The following is a 7,582-nucleotide window of genomic DNA, read 5'->3' as shown; positions in this document are numbered from 1 at the left end:
CATTGCTGGTGTGAATGTAAAATGGTACAGCCATTCTGACAGTTTCTTATAAAACCAAACACGTAATTGCCATACAACCCTGCAATTGCCCTCTTAGCCATTTGTTGTAGAAAAATAAAAACATATGCTCACACAAAATCTTGTACATGAATAGCAGCTTTATTTATAATAGCTGCAAACTGGAAACAACCCAGATGTCTTTCAAAGAGCTTCATGGTTAAACAAACAGTGGTACATCCATACACTGGAATATTAGTCATCAATGAAAAGGAATAATCTATTGATACATGCAACAAATTGAATGAATCTCCAGGAAACTATGCTGAGTGAAAGAAGCCAGACCCAAAGGCTACATACTATATGATTCTGTTTATATGTCATTCTGAAATAGAGAAAATTATAGAGATGGAGAACACATCAGTGGTTGCCAGGAATTGGAGGTAGGGAGGAAAGAGGGTGTGACTATCAGGGAATTGCAGGAAAGAGTTGTCAAATTGTAACATTTTATTCCTAATTCTACTCCTCATCCACCACCTCCTCCTTCACCCTTCCTATGTGTCCCTTAAAGAAGAGTTTTTCACCCAGCCTTTTCCAGACCTCCACCTCTGGTTTGGTTCAGGAAAAGTATCAATCCTTCCCCAAGCTTATCTCTGGTTTGTGGCAGGTAGCAGTAGTATGACATGAGTGTGCAGTGCTAGGGATGACCATTTGTTTTCATTTGATGTTGTGTTGAAAATTACTTTGCAATTCTACCTTTGCCTGCCCATTACTTTTGTGTTAATGTTAACTTTTGATTTTGAGTCTAGCCTGTTTTCTTTTGTTTTTAGTACTTGTTTTTACGGTAGTGTGACCAAGGCCTTCTCCTGAATGCAAGAGAAGAGGTAAACCTCACAATGCAAACCTATTTCTTTTCTCCCCACCAAAATAGATTAATTTTAATTCTGAGGACAATGGGTAAGATGACAAGTGTAGTGTTTAGATTATTTGCTTTGATCTAAGTCTGACGTAAACTTGCATAGACTAGAAGCCAAGGAGTAAGATTTTAGTGGTACAATAGTGTTCTTTTTGATTTTGCTGATGCCAGATGGCAATGCACCTTTCTTAGATAAAGAGCTCTCATTTCTTTTCCTATGATTTTCAAAAGAAACATATCCCTAAAGATATGGGAGTTTGACTAAATAAATTATTTAAAGTATGTATTCTATTATAAATGTATGATTATTTAGAAAATTCTAAAATATTTTTGTATTTCACTGTCCTAAAAGTCTGAAGAGTGTTTTTCTCCAACTATTTACTTTCAATACAGTTTTTGTCACTTGATCAGTCACAATAAATAGTCTAATATAGGCTCATTGTGTCTTGTTATGTTTGTCATATTTTCACTTTAACCTTGGATTTAACACCACAGAATATAAAAGAGAGGCTGAGTACAACCTTTTCTGATCATTCATAGCATGCCAGGTACCATGGAGAAGATCACAAGTGCACTAGTAGCTAATTCAAGGACCCATTCTCTGAGGAGACAAGACTATCAAATGAGTGCATGTTTAACTGTTTTTCCTAGGTGTAAAACACACATTTCTTATTTCACTCCCAAGCTTGCCTCGCAGACCTGTTTGCCTCTTACTCCACCTTTGTCTCTTCCAGTTAAAGTATTACCAGTTGTATTCAGGATAAGGAGAACTTAGTCTTAACCAATATCCAGCTTGAGGTGGTAAAAATGTATCTAAGCAGAGACATCAGATGGTAAAAAGTAGAGGGTGAATATTCAGAGAAGAAGGTGATAGATTATTACCAAATTCCAGCCAATCAATAAACGTCACATTTGGTGAATGCACAGAGAATTTGTGATCATGTTCTAGGGTATCCCTAAAATGAGGGTCAAGAAGACAAAGAGGATTCTCCAAGAATATGCTGAAGCAGTAATCAAGCATATTACAGAGACTATAGACAATCTTTATAGATGAGTTATCTTCTAAGGTGAAGATACTTTAAAATGGTCACCGTGTCCCTATATGGAATCAAATGTTGCCTTAATCATTAATGAAAATCATACGGGAAACAGCCCAATATTGTGTTGGAATTTGACTCCAAAATCTTGCCAGAAAACCTGCAGGCTTTGACCATTGCAGAGGTAGGTACAGGTCTTGGGGAAGAAGACAGGTCCATATATGTATTTACACGTGGTATATGAAGCAAAGGCAGAGTTAACTGACAAAGTTTCAAGAGAAGGCCCCTAGGAAACCTTCATTTTTAATACAGAAGTTACAAAAGGAGATTCTTATAGGACCAAAAGAGTGGTAATCTTTTCCAGTGGGCATGAGGCAAAGGAAATCTTTTCTCAGTTGTGAGGGGCAAGGGAATTTGGAAATTCCATTCTTTTTTCTTTTCCCATTATCTCTGATACTAAAGCTCTACAAGTTTTGAAACCGGAAAGAGAGCCTCAAGTTTCCTATAATTAAATCATTAAATGTCTCTGGCATCTGTGATTGCATGGTAACTGCTAGAAAGTCTATGGCATCCCAAATCTTTTTATAGATTATTTTTCTCATTATTTTCAGCTCAAACACTACAAATATCACAAAAACCTGCAATTGCAGTAATGCCATAAAAATATAAAGTTGACAAAGTCTTCTGTTAGAACAGATGGGCCTCTAGAGTTCCAACCAAGGCAGATTAAAAGCTATTATAAAGTATAAAATCAGGCCATTGTGCATTTCAGTCCTACTTTTAACAAAAAGCTCTGCTTTGTGTGGTCATGCTGATCTGTAGGGCTTGTGGCTCTGCATCGCATGGAAATTAAACTTTAGCTTGCTGATGTTTGAGTAGTTATGTGGTTTTGTACAGAGAGGAAGAAATGTATGTAATGCTCAGATAGAGGATATCTTTTCATAGGTTTCCAGGGTATGTACTATGCTAGATAGTTATTTTGCTTGGCAACCTTAAACCTGAATCCCCTTTCCAAGTTTGAGAAATAACCAAATTATAAGTTTTGGTGAAAGAGAGAGCTCTCTCCTTATAGGAGCTGAAAATGCCAGATACCTTTTAGATTCCCTTAAAGCTTTGTTACAGGCATGTGATCTGGACTCAGACAATCATATGCAGCCACCATGAATGTTAAATCCAAGGTAAATGATGAAAAGAATCAGACACATAGCAATGATGCATAAGATATAAAAAGTAAAAACAAAAAATATATAGTTGAGATCAAATACAAGAGACATATATCCATGAACCAGAAATGGGCTGAGGCTATGAGCTTACTGAACACAGGGCCTAAGAAGAAGCAGTGGTAGACAGAAATTTACTACTGCATGGCCAAGAAGACTAGTGTGATTCAGGTAAGTCAGGGACACAAAGGCAGGTTCACAATGTGAAGTGAGAGGTCAAGGTGTAAATCCTAACTCATCCCCTTGAAAGGAGTGTAAAGAAATTACCCCAAATGTTGCCTGAGACTAGAGCTAGAATAAAACTGTAGCTCCAATAAGGTAAAAGCATAGACACATGGCCTTGGAACTTAGGGTTGAACCAAGCCACCTGCTCGACCAGATCTGTTGGGTTCTCCAAGATCACTGTGAGACAGGAGCCCCAAAATGTCATTATTAGACCTGGTTTTGGACTGGGAGACCAAAAGGACAAGAATAGGCAACTACAAACTGCCAAAAATAAAGAGGAGAATGCAGAGGTGAGTAAAATGGGAAAAAAATGAAGCTACAAAATTCCAAAATGCAAGAAGAAACCTAATGCTATGAAAGACAATCAACAAAGTAAACAGTTGAAACAGAAATTTACTCCACAAGAAATTATTTTTATATAATAGTCTGACAAAGATTTGAAAATAAATGTGTTGAAAATGTTCAAAGACATAAATGAAAGCATAACATTGACTAAAAGAATTGAGAAATAAAAATATACAGATATTTTAAAAGAACTGGTATATTTGAAAACAAACCCATTAGAATCTTGGAAATTAGACCTCTAATCAGAAACTTAAAAACAGAATAATCTAAAGACTAGACCAAAAAAGCAAATTAGTGAATTATGAAATAATCCTGAGGAATAAGTAAAGATAAAAGATACAGAAGATAGATTGAAATGCTTCCACATTTGTAAAATAGGATTTTCAGAGGAAGAGAATGGAAGGAATGGTGAGATGGAATAATTTGAAGATATAATTATTGAGAATTTTTTTCATTATGAAAAGCTTGAACGTAGAGAATAAAAAGCACTTAGCACCTAACATAATAAACTTAAACAAATACACTTCTAGACTTTATAGCGAAGATGTAGAATTTCAAAGATGGAGAGATCATAGTAAAAAGTTACAAAAGACAGTTTATCTACATATTAAAAACAATTCCACCAAGAGAAGACTTCTCACTAGCAGCACTTAATAACAAAGAAAAAAAGTAACATCTTCAGAAGGGAAAAATAACTCTCAATTTATCATTTTTATCCAGCTAAACTTATAATTTAAGCTTGGAGGAGGGGATGAAGAAATTTAAGGCATAAGAATACTGAGAGAGAGCCCTCATGGTCTAGTGGTTAAAGTTCAGCGCATTCCGCTTCGGTGGCCCGGGTTCAGTTCCCAGGTGCAGAACCATACCACTTGTCTGTCAGTAGCCATGCTGTGGTGGCGGCTCACATAGAAGAACTAGAAGGACTTACAACTAGAATATACAACTAGGTACTGGGGCTTTGAGGAGGAAAAAAAAGGGAGGAAGATTGGCAACGGATGTTAGCTCATTGCAAATCTTTCCCAGCAAAAAAACTAAGAAAGCCTTCATATATATAAACAAACACCAGTTAGGAGATCTAATGGGGGATAAGAGCTTCTTTGCAATGGTAAAAAATAAAATAAAGTACCCAGACACAAACTTAACAAGAAATATTCAAAATATGTATGAGCAAAATTCTATAACACTCTTAAAGACCAAAGATAGACTTGAATAAATGGAAATACATACCATTGATTCTATTGAATGAATCAACACAAAAAGGTGGCAGGTGTCCTTAAATTTATTTATAAATTTAACACAATCCCAGTTGTCTTAGTTTGTTCACGCTGCTGTAAAAAAAATACCATAGAGTGGGTGGCTTATAAACAACAGAAATTTATTTCTCACAGTTTTAGGGGTTGGGAAGTCCAAGACAAAGGCACTGGCAGATTCAGTGCCTGGAGAGAGTTCGTTTCCTAGATGGCCATCTTCTCACTGTGTCCTCACACGGTGGAAGGAGCTGAGGATCTCTCTGAGGTCTCTTTTATAAGGGTACTAATCCCATTCATGAAGGCTCCACCCTCATGACCTAATCACTTCCCAAAGGCCTCACCTCCTGATACTTTCACCTTGGGGGTTAGGATTTCAACATAGAATTTAGGGGTAACATAGACATTCAGTTCTTTGCACCAACAAACAGGAAAAAAATATCAGCAGTTATTTTTCTGGAGCTTGACAAGTTGATTGTAAAGTTCATTTAGAATCACAAATAAGTAAGAATAGCCAGGAAAACTTGAAAAATAAAAGTAATGGTGAAGAGTCTAGCACTACCAGATATTAAAACATATTAGATACCCTTTAAAATTAACACATTTTTATATTGGTACCTAACTAGATAGATATATCAATGGAAAAGAATAGAAAATCTAGAAAACACCCTATTGTATATGAAATTTAAGTATACAATAAAGGTGATATTCTCAAATCATTGGGGGAAGAGATGAGCTTTTATTTAGTTGATGTGGGCTAACTAGATAGCCTTATTGAAAAAGATAAAATGGGGTCCACTCCTCACACCATACACTAGGATAAATTCTAAGTGGATCAGAGATTTAAATATAGAAAATAAGCATATAAATACCAGAGGAAAATATGGGTGAATTTCTCTATAACCTGAGAGTGGGGAAAACTTTCCTAACTATGTTGTAAAATCCAGAAGTAATAAGGGAAGAGACTGATATATTGTATTACATTGAAAAAAGAAAACCAATAAAACACTATGAATAAAGTAAAAAGAGAAATAAAAACTGGGAAAGATATAGAACTCCTAAAAGTAGAGAAGAAAAAGATCATTAGCCCCAGAGAAAACTAGGATAGAGATATGAACAGACAATTCACAGAAAAACAATACAAATGGACCTTAACACTAAGATGGCTAACTCAAGGTGAAAGAAATACAAAGTGTGCAGAAAGACCATTTCACACTAACCAGATTGGCTGAGGCTATGAGACAACATCGCTGGTAGTAGTAGAAAATGGAAAATCTCTACAAAAGGAAATTTGGCACTATTTTGCAAAATTATATATGCATTTACCCTGTGACCCAGCAATCTCGTTTCTAAGTACCCATTTCAAAGATACACCGCCAAAAATTCAAAAAGAAATATGTACAAGGCTATTCACTGAAAAATTATTTATAATGGTAGGAAAAGAGGGAAATGGTCCCAAATGTCTATCAATAGGGAACTGGTTAAATAAATGTAGTATTGAAAAGTGAAGTGCTATGCAGGTGCAAAGAGGAATAAGAAATATCTCTGTATAATACTAGGGAGTAATCTTAGGATATGTTGTTTAGAGAAGAAAAGCAAAAAGGAGAAAACATTGCAGATGCCATTTCTTATCTAGAAAAGGGAAAATAATTATAAATGTGTGTATAATTATGTTCATGTGTACATTTAAAATAAAATGATAAATCATAACACTGAAAAATGGTTATTTGTGGGGAGAGTAGGGTTAGAGATGGAAATAGGAGCTAGATTTCATTGAATATTCCTTGTTTTGTATATTTGACTTTGGAACTATGTAAATATCTTACACATTAATAAAGCAAAATTAAATTAAAAAAAGCAATTTCTAAAACTGAAATTAAGATGACATAAATGAACTTTTATGTGTATACAGTTGGTGGCATAATCACACAGAGAGGAATTACACTAATTGACTTTAAAACACAGACATTTGACTATACATCCTTAGGGGGGACAAAACCTAAGAGGGGAAAAAAACTCTGCAAAATAAATCTAAAATTAGTAATTCTATTATTGATAGTAGTATTGATATCCTTATTCTGAGACTGTTGCATGTTTATTTTCAGATAAAACAAATGAGTAATTTGTTGGCATCATCAGGATTTTTGGTATAGGACAAAGAAAATGCAGATGCAAGTTCAATGAGGTTAGGTAAAACCCATAACTCTGATTTTGAATTGGAAGTATCATTATGAACTCAAGATGTATTTTCTTTTAAAAGAGAAAATATTTCTTAGCTTTGTCCACTAAAAAGTCCTAGAGACAAAAATCAACAAACCAGAAGTAATAAGCACTTGCTAGAGTCTGGATTGTGGTGTCTAATTTCCCATTAAAAAGAATAGGGTTCCTGGGCAGGAAATGTATACAATTAGCCTGAACATCATGTGATATCATAAAGCAGGAATTTATTAAAGAATATTAGGGTTGTGTCATTAGGACTCAGGAACCGATGTAAATAGGCTCCCGTTGATCAAAGTTGGGTCTGTCTAAACATCATGAAGGATAAAAACATGCAATGGATTTAAATCCACGAGTTTATAACAATATGCTCTTTGG

The sequence above is a fragment of the Diceros bicornis genome, chromosome X, assembly GCF_020826845.1.
Source record: "Diceros bicornis minor isolate mBicDic1 chromosome X, mDicBic1.mat.cur, whole genome shotgun sequence".
Classification (NCBI taxonomy): domain Eukaryota; kingdom Metazoa; phylum Chordata; class Mammalia; order Perissodactyla; family Rhinocerotidae; genus Diceros; species Diceros bicornis.
The sequence above is the reverse complement of the archived record's forward strand: the minus strand, read 5'-3'. Positions refer to the sequence as shown.